General features: G+C 41.5%; 1 protein-coding gene across 1 annotated transcript in view; it reads left to right on the top strand.

Annotated features, from left to right (window-relative positions):
• Positions 1-24,612, top strand: part of LOC126474546 (ATPase family AAA domain-containing protein 5) — a 156,970-nt gene that overhangs the window by 24,281 nt on the left and 108,077 nt on the right. The window contains exon 2 of the mRNA XM_050102019.1: positions 15,985-16,083. The gene's annotated coding sequence lies outside the window, so the exon portion shown is untranslated. The remainder of the gene's footprint in view (positions 1-15,984; positions 16,084-24,612) is intronic.

The raw sequence follows: 24,612 nt of genomic DNA on the forward strand, positions 1-24,612 counted from the left end.
ACTCTCGGCATTTGTAGCACAAGAAACACACACACAGAAACAAAACAACACACTGTAACTACAAAACCACACGCGTATGAAATTCTGAAATCCTATATTCTCATATCTTTGTTACATTTTGAGCCATAGCCATCTAGACATGCCTGTACTTTGGTTCCGGGAGTCAGTGTTAACTGTGTTAATGATCCGTAACTAACTACAGAAAAAGCAGAACAACAAAATAATGCATCACCTACTCTGTTGCACTTCAAACTGACAGATGGGTATGGCCCCTGTGCAATGTTATGTTCAACCTCAGTTTTAGAATGAACGGAAAATGATAATGCCCATAAACTATACATTTTAAAATCAGCACGAAATGCTATTTTCTAAAAACAAAAAAAAATTTCAAATTTTTTGTCATTTTCATGAGCCTGTCCCCTTAATCCAAAAGTATTTACATTCAATAAGAACTTTCCTGCAACATGTTTAAGAAAAAAACAATCTGGGTCATGCAGACATTTAAAAATTTAGTTCTCATATTGGAAAAGCAAATAGGCAGAAATATCAAGTTGCAGTCCCACAATGAAAAGAAATTTGATGTGTTTTCTTTATCGTAAGTAGCAATCTGTCTTTTTGTATCTTCTTTATGGTAAGTATCAATCTGCATTGTTAATGCAAAGGACTTTGTCGACTATGAACTAAGATGATTTCTGGCTTCTGATGGTATCATCTACCAGCTTACTTTATGATACAGACTACAGCAAAAATTTGTTTCTGTGGGAGCTAATCGTACATTTGTTGAAAAAGCTGTGATGGTCAGTGGCAACATATGGAAGGAGTACTGAGCTGAAGCTGTGACCACTGCTGCATACCTATCAAATTACTCTCTGTCTACCACACTTGCTAAATGCTATATGAAATTCACTCCATGGGGCAGCCTTCTTTATCACACTAATGGATTTTTGACTGCAGTGCAATGGTTCACATTCCAAAATGTCATCATAAGAAATGGGATAAGATGTCACGGAGTTTGACAGTCATAGGCTACTGACAGGTATCCAAAGGCAATATTTGTTGATCGAGAGACTTGCTACATGAATGTGAATAGAGATGAAAATATCCTGCAGAATGAGAATTTTCTAAGTTCAAAGGTGGAGAAACCTAAGGTCACAGTCTTAGGATTGGAACAAAAAGCAGTTTTCCATGACATCAGTACTTCGCAGACTGAAAAAGAAATTTAATCAGTAGACAGTGATTATGGACTCTTTCATGGTTTTCACTGTTATCCAATGGAAACTGAAGCTCAACATGAGACTCAAAAAACTGATCGTATAGCTCAAGGAGGGATTACAACTCAAAAGATCTAGCAGATAACCAAAGCCCAATGAAATGCATTACTTTTAATGTACTACTTGGGAAAAGGACTTCCAAATGATGACTTCATGTCAAAGAGAATATGGCAGGGTAAATAAGCTAGAATGGATAAAAGCAAGGAAGAAAGAATTCTCATCTCTGCATCATAATAACACATTCAGAGAGGTAAGGCACATCTTGTGGTAAAAGAGTACGATCAAGTTCAAGGTGTTAATTACAAAGAAATCTTCGCACCGTTGGTCAAGCATGTGCCCATTTGTTGTTTAATATCTGTGGCAGCTCGATTGACGATGTTGATGTCACCACTACCGATCGCTATGGAGACCTAATTAAAGTAATTTATCTCATTCCACCAGCAAATTTTGCAGCTCTTGGGAAAGTATGAAGGATTAACAAACAGGTTAGGTGGAATTGGACTCAAAAAACTGATAAGGTGTCAAGAAAACTGCAATTTACCAGGTCAAACAATGATCCATATAACTATTACAACTAATTTCACACAGATGGTGCCAAAGAAATAGTCTTAACTTTGTGATTGACAGCTTGGTATGTTATTATTGTAAAATTATCAAAGTGTTTTGAATCACATAAATTTTCAAAGAGATTTTTTGAGATAAGAAAAGTGAGACAATGTGTAGCTTTGAAATTACATGAAATCATAAAAAAGAAAACATTTGTACCCCCCCAGGAACCCTATGCAAGAAAAGTTTTGGAGAAATTTCAAATGTGTGAAGCCAAGCATGGTGTTGACACCACTCGAACTCAGTTCGGACTTTAAGGCAGTTGAATCAGCTGATATCAAGATACCACAATGGGTTGAAGTTGACCGATTTTGGACTTTAATCTTAAAAATTTCAGAAACAGTGACGTTAATGTATTTTTTCTTCCTTCAGAGCATGGGTGTGAATTTGACCAATTATCTTTTATGTTATAATTGTGGATAGTTTGACTCTAGGGTGACTTTTTGTTCTGAATCTTTATCAGTAACTGGAAAAATGAACCTGGCATAATAATTAAATTTTAATGCCAATTTTGAGTAATGTGCAAAGTTGAAGGCCAAAAAATAACAAGCTTCACAAATTTGCTTTATAAAATTTTGAAGAAACACCTGCAACTGTAAGTAAATTCAAAATTACTACATTTACTACCTATTTGGATTTGGCAAATTTTTTACATCTGAAACCTTTATTGTGCCAGTGTCATCAATTACAGGCCACACCAATCGACTTGCTTCTACGAAGGATTGTAACATCTAATTATCTGTGGCATTTCCTGAGAAGTTTCCCCACACAGTCTTTCACTCTTTGTCTTGGAGCCAGAATGCAAACACATACCTTTGCTACATATTGAAGATCCATGTCAGAAAACAGAAGTCCTCCAGTTTGCACACTCTAGAAGTCACATCAGTGTAGACTCCTCTTCTCTAGAAATTGTTTTGACAACCATGAATCCTGTTCCTACACTTGGTTAGCCTTATTAATTCCTATTTTTCAGTTTAAAATTTGTATGAGATGCAATTTGAAAACATTCAGGCCATATTTCTTCAATTGATCTGATTTATATTTGTACACATGCCACATTTTCACATTGACAGTTACTAAAATCCCAACTGTATGCTGCAACAAGCAGAACTTTTAAACTATGTAACAAATTCATAAGTTAATATACAGACACTTGCTCACTGTGCTGTTGCTGCATTCATTAGATCACAGTCTTATCGCATTCACGAATGTTGATTCGTGGAAGAACCACTCAAGAAACAATGGTAAACTTCACACCAGTTTTCTCGGGTGGTCAACTTCACCCTGATTCCATAAAGAATGGGCAAAGTTTTATTTGTGTGTCTATAATTAGGTAAGTATAATTAACTTAAATTGTTGCTCTAGTTGTCACTGTGGAGGGCCAATGCACGACTTACACGATACATGATTTGTTTCATGCCAGTTAGATGAATGAAAGTTCTAGTTCATTAAAAAAAAGTAATAAAGTCCTGAAAATGATTAGTTTTAGATCAAAGTTTGGAATACTATATGTTTAACCATTGCCACAAATTAAGAATTTTTGCCACCAGAGTCCGGTTATTAAATGTTTTTTGAATTTTTCGATCAACTTTGCCCCATTTAATGGTCCCTCATGAGAAGGTAATAGGAAATCTTCTAGGTCTGTCCCAAATCTTCAGACGTGACACACACATTAACAAAAGTTTTGCATCACCCCGATATGTTGTGCAGATGTGTTGCTATTGTGACCATTCCTGTACTGATCGGAAGGTCACCCCTGACATTATAAACATACACAGAATCAGCAAGAGCACAACCCACGGGTAGAATGCCACAATCAAATTAATTGCAGCACTCCACTTGACAATAAAACACCATTAGGGGCGCATAGATGTTTCTGTGGAACAGTAGAGTGAACATCCATCATGCCATGAAGGACAGTCACGACCAGTGATCACATCTGCATCGGCATGTTAATGCCCACATGGCTTGTCCACAGCAGAAGTTGCTAGACGTGTGTGCAATGTAGTCAATGATGTGGTGCAGACATGCAGTTGGATTCAATTGACAGTTGGTGGTGTGCAGTTACACTGCACAGGCTGTCCATGTTGGACAGCGGCACAGGATGATCAACAATTATGACCTCTGAGTCAAAGGAATCATTGACTGAGTGCTCCAGAACTGAATTTGGCATTCAAAGAGGCTGCAGGATGCTGCATATTGTATCAGACTGCTAAGAGACGAATACATGATGCAAATCTCCATTCTCGACAGTCATGGTGAACACCACGTCATGCACCACAACACCATAGACTCTGTTACAGATGGTCAAGAAATCATTCAGAAAGGACAGGATTGGCATCGGGTGTAGTTTATGGACAAAACTTGGAGACAACCCAGTAATATTGAACGCCTACAACAGTCTGTTCTACATGTGTGACAAGGTGGTGGAGGGGTGATAGTCCAGGGTGGTATTCATGGGGCCACTGTAAACATCTTGTGGTTTTTGAGGGCAATATCACTGTTCTACAGAACGGGGATGAGACTCTGCAACAAATAGTGGGACCGCAATGCCAACATTTTGTTGGCAGTTTAATCTTCATTGCTAACATCTTGCGTGCTCATTGTGGTGTTCTGGCGAACATGTACCAACTGTTGCCCAGTTATGCAATCACCATCTATTAATTTCCTTATCATCTGACTTACAAGGGGGGGGGGGGGGGGGGCGGGGATGATTACCATTTGGAAAGTACCTTGAGGCTGTTTTCGGAGACAACTACCAAACCTGGTTTGAATGTGCTTCCCAAGTTTTCACTCCCTACTCCCTCATTCCACCTCCCCCCCCCCCCCCCCCCCCCCTCCTCCCTTTCCCCCTCTGGTTAGCACCCACATCACAGATTAGGACCAATCTATTTCAATGTCCTATAGTTCGCCACCTCAACGACATTTTAGGTCTATTCCTTTCAGTTCTGCTGGATTATCATGGTGCTTCCGTCATTTACACTGATGGCTCTAAAACCACGGACAGAATGGGATTGCTTTTACATCTTGTGATGGTGAGGAACAAAATTTGTTGCCAGAAACATTTAGTGTTTTGTTGCTGATCCGATAGCCATTGACAGAGCTCTATGTTTTATTAAACAAACCTCCCTCGACTGTGTGTTAATTTCTAGTTTCTCAGTGAGCAGTCTTCAGGCCACTGATCAGTGTTTTCTTTCACTCTGTGATTTCTACTGTTCATGATGTTTCTCTTTGCTCTTAGTCGTACTGCTTGCTCATGTCTTTCTCTGGGTCCCAAGTCATGTGGTTATGTCAGCAATAGAAGTGGCTATCTTTTAAGAGAAGTGATTACTCGTGAGACTTTTGCTTGGATAATATCCCAGTTAAGTATTACTTCGTACAGATGAGAACTCTCCTCTCTCGGACATTGAAAAGGAGACTACTGCTACATGATGTTCCATCTTCTGTTCTCTGTGCAAGGCATCAACCATTTTATGTCAGCTTGGAATCAGTCATACCAGATTAACCCACAGTTTTATTTGATATAATGAGCCACTTCCACATTGTGGTTGCAGAGCCTTACAGACCATAGCTCATATACTTGTGGAATGCCTCCTCCTCCTGGGTCTCCATGCTAAGCATGGTCTTCTGGATACTTCGCTTTTAATAGTGACAGATTACTTGTGCGCAGTTGAACTGGCTTTCTGTTTTCCATGTGAGAGTGGTTTTTATTCTCAGATATAACATTTTAAAATCCCTTTGTGGTGATCGGCGTCTCCTGCTACATGCCATGTTGGGGAAAACATTGACCCATCATCTTTGCCAATTTGGCAGCTGCCTCTGTCATCCTCTTTTTCTGTTTTAATTGCTCTTTTAGATGTAGTTTGCAACTTTTTCTGCTGCACGCTATTTTCCTTTTTGAGGGTGGACTAGTGATTGCTGTTCCTCTCTTCAATGCCTTGATTATAGTGGATTGGGGGTGAAAGATACTGCTTCAGTCGCATGTGGCATCCAGGGGACACTCACTTGACCTCATGAATGTGCTGCTTTGATTCTCTCTCACCTTGTTTTAATGTTGATTGTGCAACTGATGTCTGTTAAGCTTTTAACCTTCTGACTTTTACTGTTCCGAATCTTCCAACTATAATCTATTCTTCACTCTGTAACTGTCTTTGTTCTTAATCTGGTTGACGTGGAGTCAGATACAATTGGGGTTTCTCTTGCCACAAAACCTAGGGAGACCTCTCACCTACTCTGAGCTGAGTATGATCCATATACTTTCATTTCGACTTAAATTATTTCTCAGCTCGGGCATGAATGTTATGTTCAATGCCTCGATTTTACCATTCCTCCATACATTTGATCACTTTCCTGGGGGACATCACTAACCCCATATGAAATACATCTGACTGAGGGACTGATGATCTTGCAGTTTAGCCCCTTAACCCACAACCAGCCAATTCCGTAGATAGTAGTGGTATATTAAGCAAGCTATTGAAAGCATGCTGTAATGAAATGAACAAGGTCTTATGTATTCAATACCTTGCAGCACAAAGGAGAGAATACAGAGGTAATGAAGTATGCTGTAGTCGGACCACTTTTCAAATGTGGAGATGGAACAAGTGTCCCAAACATATCACCCTATCTACTCTGACAGGAAAAAATTGCAATGCCATAAAATAATTAATGTAGATTAATGAAATTTTGGGAATGCATTTGTCTAGGTAATATAGTTAAGTGACTAACATAGCAAGATCACAGATTAATGTAAACAGGAGAAAAGCCATTGCAAATGTGAAATGCTGGTAAATTAATAACTGGTGTAATTGCCAGAATGCTGAGTGCAAGCATGTGGATGTGTGTATATTATGTTGTACGGGGTGCTGGATGTTAGTTTGTGGGATGGAATTCCATGCCTGTTGCATTTGGTCAGTCAATACAGGAACAGTTAATGCTGTTTGTGGATGAACCTGTCGTCCACTGATGTTCCATATATGCTTGATTGGAGACAGATATGGTGATCGAGCAGACCAAGGCAACGTATTGGTTAGGTGTAGATGTAGATTTGCACTCTGCATAGCATGTTAGGTTAACAACAGCAGTATGTGGGCAAGTGTTATAGTAGGAACACCCCCTGGAATGCTGTTCACAAATGGCAGCACAACAGGTCCACACTCTAGACTGAAGTACAGATTTGTGGTCAGGATGCATGGGAAACCACAAGAGTGTTCCTGCTGTCGTACAAAATCACACCCCAGACCATAATTCCAGGTGTAGGTCCGAGTGAGTGTAGCCCGCAGACATGTTGGTTGTGGGTCCTCAACTGGCCTCCTCCTAACCAATAAAAAGCCGTCACAGGCATTGAGGCTAAACCAGCTTTCATCAAAAATGCAACAGACATCCAGCCTGCTCTTCAATGAGCTCTCACATGACACCACTGAAGTCACAAAAGGCGGTATTTTGGGGTCAGAAGAATGCACGCTACAAGGCGCCTAGCGCGGAGCTGTCTTTGAAGTAGGGCCATACTCTGGACACGATGATCTTTCCTCTCTGTATTGCCGTGTCGACATCTGGAACCCGGTCTTCTTCCGACATTCTCATGACCACTCCAGCCAGCAGTCATGCATTGCGGCTACATTTCTGCCGAGTATTTCTGCAATATCGCAGAATGAATTTCCAGCATTTCGTAGCTCTATTGCATGGCCTTGTTCAAACTCAGTGAGGTATTGATAATGGCATCTTTGTCGCCTTAAAGGCATTCTTGACTAACGTCAACTCACCATGTCCAATCTCAAAGGTAACAAAGGCTCATGACCGTTACGGCATGCATTTGAAGCAAATCTGATTGGCAACCTCATAGTGGCACTACTAGCACTACTCTTTATGTGAATGGTGCAAAATTTGAATAGACATTATCTTTCAGATGTAGGAACACGGCTACCAACTTTTGTTTATGTTGCACAACTCCTTGGTGTTGCAATTTTTTCCCCATCATTGTATTTCCAAATGAAACAGTATGTGTAGCATCTTTTGAACGTGAATATCATTAACGAAAGATAGTTTGGCTGTCAGGAAGGTGTCTATGTATGAAACCATTTTCCCATTTATCTATGTATAAAACCATTTTCCCATTCATAGGTGTTGTCTTGAAGTAACTAAACAATACGGGGTTGTCAGTTGGAATCTGCTATTGTCTGATAAAGATCTCTAGATCCTAGAGATTCATAGAGAAACCCCACAATTATGGAATCTGGTATCAATAAGTAATGTGTTCAAATAAATCTGGAAGATAGAATGTGGTCCTTAGGGCAGTATGGAGTTCCTCAGGGAACTGTCCTACAGCCCTTGGCGAATCTTACGTATATGAATCAAGTAACTCTGTCAATATGCAAAAGTGCAATTTTACTATATTTGCTGATGACACAAGCGTTGTGATGGATAATGTGTCAACTGAAAGAAATTTTGGCGTGGTTCACAGCCAACTCTCATCCAGACAACCACATGAACCCAAAAGAAATTAATGCTACTCCTGAAAACCAGTTATTAAAGAAAGTTGTCATCGTTGTCGTCTAAGTCTATAGAATGGTTTGAGCCAACTCTCCACATTAGTTTATCCTGTGCAAGTCACTTGATCTCTGCATATGTACTGCACTATATATCCATTTGAACTCGCATACTGTAGCCAAACCTTGGTCTTCCTCTACAATTTTACCCTATGCACTTGCTCCGTTAGCAAATAAATGATTCCTTGATGCCTCAAGATGTATCCTATCAACCAATCCCTTCTTTTAGTCAGGTTCTGCCATAATTTTGTCTTTTCCCCAATTCAGTTCATTGTATCTCTACATTGGTTATTCAATCTTCCCATCCAATATTCAACATTCCTCTACAGCAACGTACATCAGAAACTGCTATTATGTTCATGTGTGAACTGTTTGATGTCCATCCGTCATATATGCTCTCTTCAAGACACACCCATTCCATTCAAGTGATATTCTAAGTCCCTTGCCATCTCTGGGAGAACTAGTAAAGCAGAAGGTTTTTATTTCTTCTCCATGGACTTAAGTTGCTTTTCCAAATTCGTCTTTGATTTCCTTTATTACTTGCTCAGTTTACACTATGATTAACGTGGAGGATAGGATACAATACTGTCTATCCCTTTCTCATCAAATGCCTCTCTTCAGTCTTGTACAAAAGTGGTCCGTTTGCTGTACAAGCTATGGAAAACTTTTTGCTTCTTGTATTTATCATTGCTATCTTCAGAATTTAAAGGAGTTTATTCCAGTCAGCATTATTAAAAACTTCCTCTAAATATTCAGAGGCTAGAAACATAGGTTTATCCTTCTGTAATCTATTGCCCAAGATAAGTCAGAGGATGACCAAATTTCTCTGGATGTCTGATTTATGCTGAGGTCAGCCTCTACCAGTTTTCCGATTCTTTAGACTAGACAGAATAGTTTTATTGTGGTTGCCTCCCTGAAGGATGTCAATAATTTTGGGGGACTGTCACCTACTGTAGAGACCTTGTACTCCTCTAACTTTTTGGATTTTCACATAGATTGTAAGCTGAATTGAAAAAATCGCATTCTCCAGACAATATAAAAATCAGCAGCAGGAACATTAAGAGTTATGTCTCATCATGATGATAAAAATGTATCTAAATTAGCAGTTAGCATTATTTTGCTGTTTCCGTTTTCTAATGTGTTGTATAATTTTCTGGGATAGCATGCAAATTTTGAAGAATATCAGCAGTGAAAATCATACACTGTGTACATCCAAGAACATCATGTTACACCCCTTTGAGACAGCATGAAATTATGACTGCAGTTTCACAATACGTACACTGATCAGCCAAAACATTGTGATCACTGTCCACTGCAGTGTTGGATGCCGCCTAGTGACGATGCGGACATGTGATGTGGTAACGAAAGTATGTAAGCAGAACAGACATCGACATGGGTCACCATAGCGAAGAAATAGGCTCTAAGTTGGGAGATCCATTGAGATAAATGACTTCAACAAAGGACAGATTATTATTATGCAGAGCTTGTGAGTGAGTATCTCATAAACGGCGATTCTGGTCGAATGTACATGTGCTAATGTCGTGAGCATCTGTGGGAAGAGGTAGGAGGACAGAGAAACTATCGTTATGCACTAAATCATTGGACATCCATGACTCTTCACAAAACGTGGGGTCAGAGGCTTGTCTACTCTGTAAAATAGAATAGATGGTCTGTAAAGTAGAATAGATCTGTGGCATCTCTGCCAAAAGAGCACAATGCTGGTACACGCACAAGTGTTTCAGAGCACAAGGTTCATCATAAATTGTTGAACAGACCACCCCTATGTGTTCATATGTTGATCCAATGGCATCATCAGTTAAGGCTGCAGTGGGCACAGGACCATTGGGATTCAGCTGTTGATCAGTGGAAATGTCACTCTTCAGCTCAATCACATTTTTGCTACACCAAGTCAGTGGTCGTCTCCACAAACGCCGTCATTGAGGTGAATACCAGCTCAAAACGTGCAGCGTGCCATGGACGCAGGCTGGTGGGAGCAGTATTATGCTATGGGAGACATTCTTCTATGCTTGCATGGGACCTGTGGTGGTAATCGAAGACACACTGACATCTGCGAACCACCTGCATCCCTTCATGCTTGATGTCTTTCCCAACGGCAATGTCATCTTTCAGCAGTATAATTGTCTGTGTCTCACAGCCAGAATCATGCTATAGTTGTTTGAGGAGCATTATAGTGAACTCCCGTTGACATCTCGGATACCAAATTCGCCAGATGTAAATCCTATGGAACCCATCTGGGTCGCTATTGGTCACCATCACCACTTACGCAAATCAACATGACCTTGTGTGTTGACATCTAATGCCACATATGTCCACAAACGTACCAACAAACTCAGATCCCTGATGCACAGAATCAGTGATGAATTTTGTTCCCAAGACAGGCAAACAAACTGTTAAGCAGGTGGTTAAATTGTTTTGGCCTATCAGTGTATATTCTCTTGTGTGTTTTTTAGAGGTGCATTCACGTTGACCATTACACTGACTGTGTTTCAGGATGATCACTTTTGCTCACAGAATGGCATGTGCAGGAGCCTGTGGGGCGGGATCTTATAGAACCATGGTGAGTCCAGAGTGAAGGAAGCTGACGGAATGAAACATAGTTTATTATTTGGTGGCTTTGTACAGTATGTTGACTGCTTCGGCCCAAATCTTTACCACGGCTAGCAGCAGTGAGTTCAATGAGGCAGCAGACTGTTGAGACAGAGTATCTGTGGCTGGCAGTGCCAGTGCTTTCCTGACACAAGATGGGTGTCTGCTCTGCAGCACAGTATGCTTATGGAGGGCTTGGCTTTCTCTGTCCACAGCCTAAAACTGTTTACAGGGGTGTGCAGATGCCCTAAATTTAACCCAGGACCCTCAAAGGTTGGCATCCTGTGAGAGGCCTCACTTAGGTGTTACCAGTTTGAAGCCTGATACTATAAGCGCTACCTGACAACTCACAGACCAATGGCTCTGCCTAGTTGACAGTGGTGGTTGATGATGTAGCTGCTTGGTTGTACATCCGATAGGTGTCTAGCATGGAAAATGTGCCAGACAAATGTGTGGTGCCAATGGAATTAAGCTACTGGCTGAATTGAGGCATATATACCTGCCCTGGCCATGTGTGATATGATGGGAGGTCAAGTAGCTAGTTGTAAAGTGTTGCAGTATGTTAGAGCATTTAGCAATGCAACCCACCAGTACGGTAGACTGATGTGTTGCAGAATGTTTTGCCAGCATTGCAGTGCCCAACTGCAAAATTGTGTAGGTGGTTGGCCAGCATATGCCTTGCCTTGCTGAAGTTGGCTGCCTGAAACTAATGCCCCAACAGTTTTGTTGTAAACGACTCCTTTAACTAAGAAAGAAATAGTGTATATAGTGACCTTAAAACAAGACAAATGGATTACCTCCACTGTTAGCTAATGTGTGTGCCATTAACCCTTCTGCAAAATCAAACTGTGGAAACTCCAGGTAGGAATATCAGCAGTGAAGGAAGAGATGGATTGGCTACTTACTGTAAAGAAGAATGTTAAGTTGCAGCCACAATTAATACATTTACACAAAGCTTTCGACCACAGCATTCATCAACAAAAGAAACACACACCATTCATACACACAAGCAACCACACCTCATGCACATACAACCACCAACTCTGGCAGCTCGGGCCAAAATGCAACTATCACATAGGACACTAGCAGCAATCTGGAAGGGAAGGGAAGAGAAGGGAAAGGAAAGGCGAAGGAATAGTAGTGTACTGGTGGGGAGAGAGATGAACACTGTACGCCAGAGTGTTGTCGTTGTGGCAAAGGGCTGGGGTTGGGAGTTGCATAGGGATGGACTGGGATGTTGTGGAGGTTGTGTGGGCGATGGAACACCGCTTGAGAAGAGGTGGGAAGGATCCCGGGTCGGATGTTCCTCATTTCAGGACATGATAGGTAATCAAAGCCCTGGGGGATGTAATTCAGTTGTTCCAGTCCGGATCATACTGGGTGGTGAAGGGAGCACCCTTTTTTTTGGCTGCCTCCAGGTGTTATGATAGGTAATCAAAGCCCTGGCAAAGGATGTGGTTCGCTTGTTCCAGTCCGGGGTCATACGGGGTCATACTGGATGTCTAAGGGAGCACCCTTTTTTGTGTCTTGTCTCCTTGGGGTGGTGGGAGGATTGGACGTGTGTGGGGAAATGGCATGGGAGATCTGTTTGCGGGCAATATGTAGGGTATAGTGCCTTTCTGTGAAGACCTTGGTGAGATGCTCAGCATACTGAGCAAGGGAGTTCTTATTACTGAAGGTGCATCATCCTCCCCCCCCCCCCCACCCCCCCTCACCCCTGCGGGCCCAGGGGTTAGAATAGGCCCGAGGTATTCCTGCCTATTGTAAGACGTGACTAAAAGGAGTCTCTCACCTTTCAGCCTTTATGTGATGGTCTCCTATAGGGTTTGACCTCCATTTTTCAAAATGTTTCCCAAGAGCGAGCTGGTTGGGGAAGGGCGCCTTACATGGTGCATCGTGTCCATTGTGCATTGAGATCTGTAGCCCACTTTCTCATCATGGCATTGCAGTCCTGCTCATCCTCCATCTCTTGAGTGAGGACACCTTCCTGGGTGCGTTTTCCTCCACCCACTATGCAGTGTCATTTTCTGCACTGATGAGGGCCATGGAATTCTTTGCACCTCGTATCCAGCACGGTAGCCAGTCTGTTGTGATGGGGCCGTCATGTACACTGTTGGGTGTAGCCCCGAGTACACAGGGATCGCTCCATTGATACCTCCACCGTTAACTCTCCACGTATGCCAGGGAGTAGATGCCCGCCATCCTGGGGCATCGGGACTCCCGGCAATGGCCATCCTGCCAGGTGGTGAGGGCCCCTGGTTGGAGTGGGTGGCATCAGGGGGTATAATGCGTGATGAAGCGTACCTTGTCATCACTTGCTGGTGATCAAATGCCAGCAGTCTCTAAGTGTTCAAAGTCTCTGTACAATGCAAGGAAGTATGATCCTAAATTGTTCCCCCCCCTTGCCTCACCAAGGAAGGAATGCCAGGCTAAGGATGGCAGTGAACCTTATTCACCCCGGTACCTTGTATGTACAAGAGCTGATGGGGACTCTTTTGTCTCGATGAAGCCTCAGTTTTTTGTAGAACTGTAGAAATCTCATCATCTAATAAAGTTAATGACATAGTGCCAAAATGTTTCTAAGTAATTGTTATTGTCTGCTCAATATTGAGATAATTTTTACTAGTACATAAACCTTCATTTATACTAATATCCTTTGTAATACTGGAGCTGATTTGTCCTACATTAGAATGAAAAACTCACATTGGGGATCCGTGAAATGTGTGTACATAAATAAATGCCTTCTGGGCTAGCTGGTCAGTGCGGCCAGCCTGTAGACTCTGGGCTGTCTTCACTAACAACCTTTAGATGTAATGGCAACATATTGTGTTTTGTGATAATTGAGGATCGCAAGAATGCTACAGAGTTCTGTCCAAAGAATCTCAAACTCAAGACAATCCACGTATTACTGGGAAGGGTGGTTGTTGGAGTGAAACAGTGTTATAGGACACATGCTGCACACCATTTGTGTCAGCCTTGCTCAGATGTTGGTGCTCTTCCTAAGTACATGTGTAAGCCACTAGTGTACTTGCTTCTAACACACCTTGTGGTATTAGTGGACTTCCAGGGAATATTAACACCTAACAAACCTAAATTAAATTTCATGTATACCCCTTGTAGGAGGATAAATCACACTCGCTCATCCTTTATTCAGACCTGGATGCACTTGGATGTCCTAATGGTTTCGGCGACCGCTCACAAGAAGCAGAAAATCCGGGTTAGATTCTCACTCAGTCATGAAATTTCAATTGCAACTTAATATTCAAATGAAATAGCTTGAGAGTGGACCTTCTCCAGTCAGCCCTAAAAAATAATGTGAAATATTTAGGTACCATTGCATCAAAATCAGATACTTTCCTTCTGAAAGAATAGTCCTTAAAAGGAGCCTGCCAAAGTGGATACTCTGCAGAGCAAACTGGATATTATTGGTTGCATTTTACTGTCTCGTCTAAATTTCCTGTCATTCATACATGCTAGAGTTGTTACTGACCATTTTTGTGCAGCTAACACATGGCCATCATCTAATTATAGTTTCTTTGACATTATTCTTCCTAATGAGGTGATGTGGAAATGCTCTAAGGAACTAGACTTGTGATTCAGAAACATCCTGTTTAAAATCTGTCCCATTCCTCAGCAGCTTAAAATATTGAGCAGTTGCTGTAGTATTACCACACTACATTCTCCAACAATTTCATCGTTGATTTGATATTTGTTCTTGTCAGAACTTAAAATGCAAGGACAACAGTGATTGTGATACATTAATACTATGATTATTTCCTAATCTGTTTGGCCTGTTGTGGATATAGCTGCATAGGTATGGACTTCATTTTATAAAATACTACTATTTACAGACACAAAATGTGTTTTTGCCACGGTTGGCGTAATCTGGTGTCAATGTAGACAATTGTTATTGAATTCCTAATCATTTTTGAAGTTACTACTGAACAACAGAGGGAACAGCAGTGACTGGATACAATTTAATCACTGCCTATATATCCTCACGATAAGTGCACGAGACTATATTCTGATATTAAAATCAGCTAAGTGAATGGTTTTGCCATATGAAGTTCTATTTGGGCCATGCAAATAGTAGCACCAGCAATTAAGAAAGTTCATTTGTGCAGTGGTGGAGGTGTTGTTTCTTGTATGCATAAATGTGAGCACTCCTACCTACTTAAGTGATGAATATGTAATTTCGTCTGGCCATTCTCCTCCAATATACCAATGAGTGGTGAAATGCTTATATCCGTTGTGATCTATCAGGTTTTTTTCTGCATGCTTGGTTAATAATATGCTTCTGGGTGTTCAGCCAAGTTGTTTTTCCATCTTGTGTACAATATTTGGACAATTGACCTGATGGTTTTGAGTCCAGTGTTGCAATGGCACAACTCACAGCTTCTGAAGACGATGGCAGGACTTGTTTAAATATCATGCATAAAATGGAAACAGCAACTCTCCTGAAGAATTGGAAGTAAGCCATTGATTACATCCATTGCAGCTAAATTCTCCTAGCTTCTCTCTCTCTCTCTCTCTCTCTCTCTCTCTCTCTCTCTCTCTTCCAACCACCTGACTTTCAACGCACTATGCTGCATCCGTCACGCATGTGCTGTTTGCAGATGTAAGCAATAGCATTCCACAGCTAAAAATTCTCTATTTTTATCCTTCAAACAAAATTAAAATCACCCAGTTTTTGTACACAGATAATGGATTATTTCATGTTATACCAAAATGTATTAATACTCTCATCAAATAAAACAAACAATTAAGCTTTGTTTCAGTTGGATTTTATTAAATCTTTGTGTATTGGTTTTGAACTTTGACAGATACATTACCTCGTATTGAACAAGATGATGCCACATGGAACTAGAATCTGATATTAAATTTTTACAGCTTTGCTTTCTTGCTAAAAGAATGTTTTCTATAATTTCTAATGTGAAAATATTGGGAATCTGTTTCAGGTATGTGCATCCCAAATACTAACAAAGAAGAAAAAAGTGCTCTACTTAAGATGTTCTGCCTTTTCTCCATCGTAATAAGCCAGCTATAAACATAACAAGGTACTGTCAGATAAAATAGTACAATATTTGTAATTATATATTTTAGAATGTTTGTCCGCTAAGTAGTCAAGTTGCCAGTGTGAATGACACTCGTGCAAAGGACCCAGGTCCACTTCCCAGTATTTCGAGGGATTTTTCCTTCCTGGAAGGATCTGAAAGGGGCCTACACTGCCTCGTGATCTCAGCTGAACAGCTACTTGAATGAGAAATAGTGACTCCAAGATATGGATATCGACAGTGACCAGATGTGTGGTGTGCTGACTTCGTGCCTCTCCATACGGCATTTGCATGATGCCATACGGCAGAGCATAACACACAACTGGTTGTCATCATCTGATCCTTAGGGCCTGATAATGGAGTTTAGTTCTAGTTTTAAGAAAACGTTTCCTTTTTATACATCCAGTATTTTGCTATCCACCTCCATAGCCAAAATTCCCAACACACACACACACACACACACACACACACACACACACACACACACACACACCCCTGTGTATTGGCGCTTGACATGGAGGTAGTAGAAATTTCTGTTGCTAATATGTGGACATCAAGAAGAGAAGAGGTGGTGGCATACAGTTCCTGATCAAAAGACTTTGCACCAAAGTCCTGGGTTAAATGGCATACATCTCTGCAATGCCTCATGAAGTGAGGGCATGTGACTCTGTCAATGATGGTCAGCCCATTGGAAGGACCAGGAGACACTAAACTACAACCACCCCTTGCTGCTATTAAAGATGAGTAGGCTATGTTCAGACATTGCATTTCACCCAGTTCCTTCCAATTGTGTAACAACACAACATTATGCTGGACAAGCATTCATCACAGTCATGCGAATGACGCAGATGCACACCTAACCTATGTAAAAGATTGGGGAAAGTAACAGCAAATCACTTTTGCTAAGACCTTGCACAGGACTACAGTGCGGGAGTGTGGCATCTGCGTAATGTGTATTCCCTGAGTATGGGGCTGGCTTTAACTTATTATTATGATTCTGTTATACAATTAAAATTGTCACACTAACTGTTGTGTGGGTTACCCATTCAGTTAAAGGATTGTATAGTAAGTAAATAAATAAATAATAAATAAATAAAAAGAAAAAAAATGATTGAAGGTTTTGCACTCTTAATGGACAAATGTCATTTCTAATTTTGAGAAATTGCACCAACAAGTTATAGAACATTGTTTTTGCAGCTTTTGATTGACCAAGCCATTTTAAATTGTCTTAATTTAGTAATGGCATTGGCTACTTATGGATAGGGTGTAGCAAGAATGTATAAATATGTAGATTGTAACCAAGTTGTGATAGTAGATACGATGGAGATGCGAGAACTTAACTTCAAACGGTCATCTAGAATCACATGTTCTGGCAGACACCACTTTTACTTTGGCAAGAGCAGGTCAGTTATGACAACTGAGATTCTGGTCAGTGGTAACTGAAGCTAAAAGAGCTTGCAACCTCCGGGATTTGTTACGTCTGCACCGGCCCTTACAAAGCCACTCATTAAAAAAGTGATGCCTCCACACAAAGCCAGACCTCAGAATCAAGTACAAATACATGCACTTAAAAATGCACCTGCAGGGGAAAAGCTGTATGTGACGCTGAAACCATTCGGAAGTCATCAGCAAAGGATTTGGAACCTCAGCCACATACCAGTGCACAACAGCAGAGGTCCAAGAAGCTGTCCCCTTTACCTATGCAGCCAAAGGATACTGATATCCATATGGAGGAACCAGAGCCAGGCACCATCTAATATTACCCCGACTGCTTGGATAAATCACCACCACTGAGAGAGAGTAATGCAGTGATCAGCCGCTCCCATAGGGACTCCTATGCTGCAGTGGAACTTAAATGGTTTCCAGTCACATTTGGAAGAATTGCTCTTGGCCCATGAGAGACCATTCTGTATCTGCTTACAAGAAATTCATTTTAGAGTCACTAGCATGCCAATGTTAAGAGACTACCACCCCTTCGAGGAGGACAGTCTTACCGAAGAAAGAGCTAAGGATGTGCTGGTTGTTTTTGTCAATGACAGGTACCAACCTCTCCAGTTACCCTTCCCACTGACTTACAAGCAGTTGCAGATTATATTCTCACAGTTGCAGAGATTGCAGTGTGTTCTTTGTACCGTGCATCACATGATTTGCTCCATGAAAATGTACCGACAGAGCTTTTCTAGGCACCCACCCCCTCTCCCCTATCTGCCCATTACTCCTAATGAGTGACTTTCAGTGCACACAACATGCTGTAGGGCTCAGCTACCAGATGCCCCTGGGGTCAAATCATTGAGTGACTTACCCCATTTAGACGGTATATCCCTTTTGTACACCAGTCAGATCACACATTTTTCTATTGCTACAGGGCTGTCTTCTGCAATTGACTTTTGCTTCTGTTCTCTAGCTCTTACAGACTGTGCAGTGGGAAGTGGGCACAGATTTGTACTTGAACAACCAGTTTCCATTGTGGATCCACTTGGTGAATAGGTCAGTGATAGACAGAAGACCACAAAAGGTGGATGCTTCAGAAGGCAAATTGGATACAATACAGTTGGAATGCCGTCTTTGAACAACAGGAAAGTGCCCAGGGGGTGGACCATATTACCCATGTAATCCACCAAAGTGCTGCCAAATCCATTCCGTAGTCTAGCAACCACCTCAGATGATGACGTGTCTCTTGGTCGAATGAAGAATGCCACTCAGCAATCAGAGCCAGGCATGCAACTTTGCGGAAGTTCAAACATTGTACAGCAACAGAAAACCTTCATGTTTTCTGGATTGTGTGAACAACAACAAGGCAAGTGATAAAAGAACGGAAGAGGAAATTCTGGAAGGAATTTGTGACATCCATTAATCGGTCTACTTTGCTACACACATTTGGGAATCAGTGAGAAGGATTTCAGGCAATGAAGGTACACTGTCCCTTAGAGCCTTTTTGAGGAATGGCATCTTGATGGACTTGCCCAAAGACATGGCTCAAATTTAGCTGAATATTTTTTAACGTAACTTCGTCATTCAGACAAACTCATCAGATTCAGATGTTCCGTAGAATTGTGAAGATGAGGAGGCTCTGTCTTTTCTCGTGCTATGAAGAGCTCTACGATCTTCTGTTCTCCATGTGGGAAATGGAATCAGCTCTCCAGAACCAGATCAGATTCATTATACCACGCTACATCAAACTCTGCCGCCAAAGACCAGTTCCTTTCTTGTTAGATCTGTTTTCTTGCGTGTTGTGTGTGTGTGTGGATTTTATATATATATAAAGATGATGCGACTTACCAAACGAAAGCGCTGGCATGTCGATAGACACACAAACAAACACAAATATACACACAAAATTCAAGCTTTCGCAACCAACAGTTGCTTCGTCAGGAAAGAGGGGAGTAGAGGGAAAGACGAAAGGATGTGGGTTTTAAGGGAGAGGGTAAGGAGTCAGTCCAATCCCGGGAGCGGAAAGACTTACCTAAGGGGGAAAAAAGGACAGGTATACATTCTCGCGCGCACACACACACACACACACACACACACACACACACACACACACACACACCCGCGCGCGCGCGCGCGCGCGCCCACACACACACACACACACACACACACACACACACACACACACACACACACACAGTCTGCTTGTGTCTGTGTATGTGCGGATGGATATGTGTGTGTGTGCACGAGTGTATACCTGTCCTTTTTTCCTCCTAAGGTGAGTCTTTCCGCTCCCGGGATTGGAATGACTTCTTACCCTCTCCCTTAAAACCCACATCCTTTCGTCTTTCCCTCTGCTTCCCTCTTTCCTGACGAAGCAACCGTTGGCTGCGAAAGCTTGAATTTTGTGCGTATATTTGTGTGTCTATAGACATGCCAGCGCTTTTGTTTGGTAAGTCACATCATCTTTGTTTTTATATGCCTTGAGAAGGTGTATGACACAGCTTGGACATACAACTTCCTTTACTACCTTCATGAATGGCAACTACATGAATATCTGCTACTTCTTATTTGGTCCTTCCTCAGGGAAAAATGCTTTCGCTATCAGTTTGATGATGTCTTGTCTGACTGCTTTGTTGAGAATTAGATCCCCAAGGAGACCAATTGGCTAAACACATTTTTGTTGTTTTTCATATTTGTGGTACATGAAGTTCAGATCTCGAATATCACTTAACCAAAGCAGATTCAAGCAATCGTGAATAATTCCCAAGAAAATCTGTCTTGAAGATTTTGATGGATTTTAACTCAATAAAATTCAGGTGAATGTCATGACCGGCTGCATAGCTCATTGGGCAGTGTTGGAGATCGGTAATTGAGTGATCGTTAGAGCACTGGTTCGGATCTTATTATGATCTTCTTTGTTCTGGTTGAATATCTACATCATTTAAATATAATAGTAATGAAATATATGTTAATTAACACATATAATGATTTTTTAACGAAAAATGTTCCGCCTCTTGTTTCTGATTACATATCACTTAGATTGTTAATAATTTAAACAATCTTTATTAATAAATATTTTATAAAATATTGATAATTCAGAATTTGTATTTGCTGTGCGTGTGATTTGTAATTAAAAACAGGAAGTAGTGTATTTTTGAGAAAATATGATTATTTATTAGATGTGAGTTAATTATCGTATATTTCATGAATTTTATATTTAAATGATGTAGGTATTCGAAATAAACAAAAAAATGGAATGAAATGAAAGACCATAGCAAAAGTCAAACCAGCCATCCATTGAATGCCTGATTACCATCTACCAATATTGCTGAGTGAGTCATGCAGCCCATGGTGAAAGTTACTTTAATTTTAGTGAACTGAAGATCCTCGGAAATCTTTAAAGTCTGTTTTCTCGAGAACTTTTCATAGTTGCATCGAGCAGCTTTCACTGATTGATATTAAAGTTTTGAACTTCACATGCCAGAAATAAAAAAATTATGAAAATCTGATTGACTGAAGGTCTGGTCTCCTTGTCAGTGCTGCACTGTTCATAATAGCTATCAATGGCGTCTCCTCTGCAGTCAAAAGCCCTGTTAAAAGTTCTTTGTATGTGACTTCGTGATCTTCTATTCTTCTTCCAGTCACTGACAATGAGGCAACTACAGTTGAGAATCAGGAGGCCGGAAATTTGTGTCAATAACACAGGTTTAGGTTCTCACCAGAGAAGTCTTGTTGAAGTTTTAACCAACCAGAGCTCATGATGGGGAACCAATGTGTTTAATCTTAAGGACAATGTGCAGTTTTTGGGTAAACAAAGAGCATCATATCATTGAATATTTTCAATTGCCATGGCGGAAATCTATGGGGAGCTGTCGGGCCCCATCTTCCGTATTTTTCAGAGCATGATTAGTTTATGACAGTGTGGTTTATCAATCAGTAAATGCCTCCTACCTCAAGATATTAGATGCTGTCCACCATGAGGACATTCAGATATTGACAGGAGCGTATCAGGCCAACTCAGTTTGTTCTGTGTGTAGAGGCTGGTCAACCCCCATTCAGAATTTGGTGGCACATCTTCCTGGCTTGATAGTCCCTGGAAATCTTGGCATTGTCCAAGTTATTACCATTTAGTGTAGACTCCCACATTGTTCAGGAATTGGCTACATGCCATCAAGCCATTCAGGATACATGCTTCCAACTGTCTCACAGATCTGAACATGTGAAACATCCGAAAGGCATGAAAGGCACTGCCACTTAGGTGTCATCAGAGGCCCAAAGTCATTTTAAACTTGACACAGTAGAAGAAAACTTATACTGTAGATTAAGTTTTTTTACAAATCTGTTTTCTTCAGCTAAAAGTATGTGCTACAGTTTTATCATTACATGTACAGGTGGTTCCCAGCAAGGGAAGGCACTAAGTTGTTCCACTGGTGCCCTGATAGGATTGTTTGATCACTCCATCCAGGACAATTTACAGATTATGATTCGCAGTTGTGTGAAGTTACGGCAGCATTAGAGCGGATGCAGAGGTATCAAAGAACAAAGTGCCTCATCTGTTCTGACTTCCTCAGTGCACTACAGGCAGTACCCCAAATGTTTCCAGTAGTAGACAAGATGATTCAGATCATCCATGACACCTTAAAGTGGATCCAACACCTAGGCGAGGAGTTGGTCTTTCACTGAGTACCATGTCATATCAGGATACAGGGAAATTATACAACTGACAAAAAAAGTCTGTAGGTATGTTGTACTTCGATGCATTATCCCCGTGCACACTGTCATCTCATTGTCTGAAAGAGGTCATTGCTCCATAACACATGGTTTGTTCCTCCAGTGGGAACATCAACCAGTCCATGAAGTTTGTAGTGTACCACTTCCGGTCCAGCATGTTTTAGCTGTATGTGTTCTATATACTGACAGAAGACAACTGCACTAAAATTTCATGGTGGGTCTGTGTACAGTTTAAACGTTTTGCCCACAAGAATCATACTGTCTTACATAATTCAGCTTTGAAGTATGTTTCCAGTTGCCATGCAGTTTTAATCGCACACTGTAATGCACCTGTTACCTGTACCGTAGCAGAACTGTGTCTGCCAGAAGCCTAGAGCATGCACCCTCTTCTGGCAATGCTTGTTGCATAGCACAGGATGACAAGTGTAGGTTACTTTCTGAAGTTCTAAGTAAGTTGATTGTAATGGGCTACATGCAATAAAACAACACTGTCTTCAGCATGAAGGTAATGTTACAAGGGCTGTGCCGAAAGTTTTTTGCAGAATATGTGAAAAAACATTTATTTGCAAAAAAAAACGTTTACAACTTTTCAAAATACTCTCCATTAGCATGTATACATTTTTCCATTCTCTGAAACCACTTAGAAAATGTGTCAGTCCAAGATTCTTTTGGGATGTCACTTAGTGCACTCTCGTACACTGTAATGGGCTCTTCATCTGGTGAAAACCGCTGCCCTCGAATTTTTTCCTTAGTCGTAGGGAACAGAAAGAAGTCACGGGGGGCCAGGTCAGGTGAGTAGGGGGGATGGGGTAACACTCGCACTTTTTCCGTCTCCAGAAAGTCCATCGTTCTGGCAGCCCTCTGTGCAGATGCATTGTCATGATGCAGCAGAAGGTGCCCACTCTTGGACTTTGGATGCTGTGACTTCCATGTGGCTATAACTTTTGGAAGACAATCGTTCACGTACCATTCAGCACCGAGCGAGGTGGCGCAGTGGTTAGCACACTGGACTCGCATTCGGGAGGACGACGGTTCAATCCCGTCTCCATCCATCCTGATTTAGGTTTTCCGTGATTTCCCTAAATCGTTTCAGGCAAATGCCGGGATGGTTCCTTTGAAAGGGCACGGCCGATTTCCTTCCCAATCCTTCCCTAACCCGAGCTTGCGCTCCGTCTCTAATGACCTCGTTGTCGACGGGACGTTAAACACTAACCGCCACCACCACCATTCAGCATTGACTGTACGGCGTGTTTCCAAGGTCACAGAGGTGAGATGCCCGATCTTTGTGAAAAAAGTTGTCACCATCTCTTTTCCAGAGCTCCGACTTTGTCGAACTTTTGTAGGTGGTTCCTCCCCTGGGCAGCACCACACAGAAGATTGTCTCTTCGTTTCAGGGTCATAATGGTAGACCCACATTTCATCACCTGTGACGATATTGTAGGTGTCTTGGGACTTCCCTCCATTGAATTTTTCGAGCATGAAACGACACCAGTCCACTCTTGCCTCCCTTTGGCTTTGTGTCGGGGAATATGGCACCCAATGGGCACATCTCTTAGTAAGGCCTAAGTGACTATGAACGATGGTCTGTGCTGCTGTTGATCCAATATTTAGGGTCCCTTCAGTGTCGCAAAATGTAAGATCCACAATCTTCTTTGATCATTTTTCTCACAGCATCAATGTTTTCGGGAGTCACAGCTGTTGCTGGCCGACTGGGACGAGGTTCATCTTCAATTGACTGCCGACCCCTCGAAAACTCGCGAAATCAATTTCCAACTGTGGCCCTAGAAGGGGAAGCTTCACCAAAAACACTCAGCAAAGAAGAATGGCATTCTTCAGCACTTAAACCCTTTTTATAATCGTAAAAAATCATGGCGCAAAAGTCGCGGCGCGACAGCTCCATCCTGCCCCGTCTCTGACTCAGCACTGCCTGTGCTTTCTTACTGCACTGTGGGGGGATCACCGCTAGCCATGGGCTGCGCGCGCACGTCCCAAGGTCCAAAAATGTCGCTCTTTCGAATGAAAACAACCCCATTGTCCTCCGCCTTACGGTTTACAGACTGCTAAAAACTTTCGGCATAGCCCTCGTAGTATTGGCTGCTTAAAGTGTGCACAATATATAGAGGAAATACTTCCAATAGGAAAAATGTTGTATGTTAATTGTTCAGTATGTGCTGAAATGGGGGGGGTACCTGGCTGTAGAACAATGTTGGCTTGATGTTAGGCTGTTTACCCATAATTAGTTGACCCTGTCATATGAATAACAAATACAGAAGAAAAAGAGGACATTTTCTTCATGATTTATTGGAGAATTAATCCCTTATTCTTGGGATGTTGGAGTTTGCTTCAAGTCCATAACAGTTTTTGTGTGAT

The sequence above is a fragment of the Schistocerca serialis genome, chromosome 4 (genome assembly GCF_023864345.2).
Source record: "Schistocerca serialis cubense isolate TAMUIC-IGC-003099 chromosome 4, iqSchSeri2.2, whole genome shotgun sequence".
Taxonomy (NCBI): domain Eukaryota; kingdom Metazoa; phylum Arthropoda; class Insecta; order Orthoptera; family Acrididae; genus Schistocerca; species Schistocerca serialis.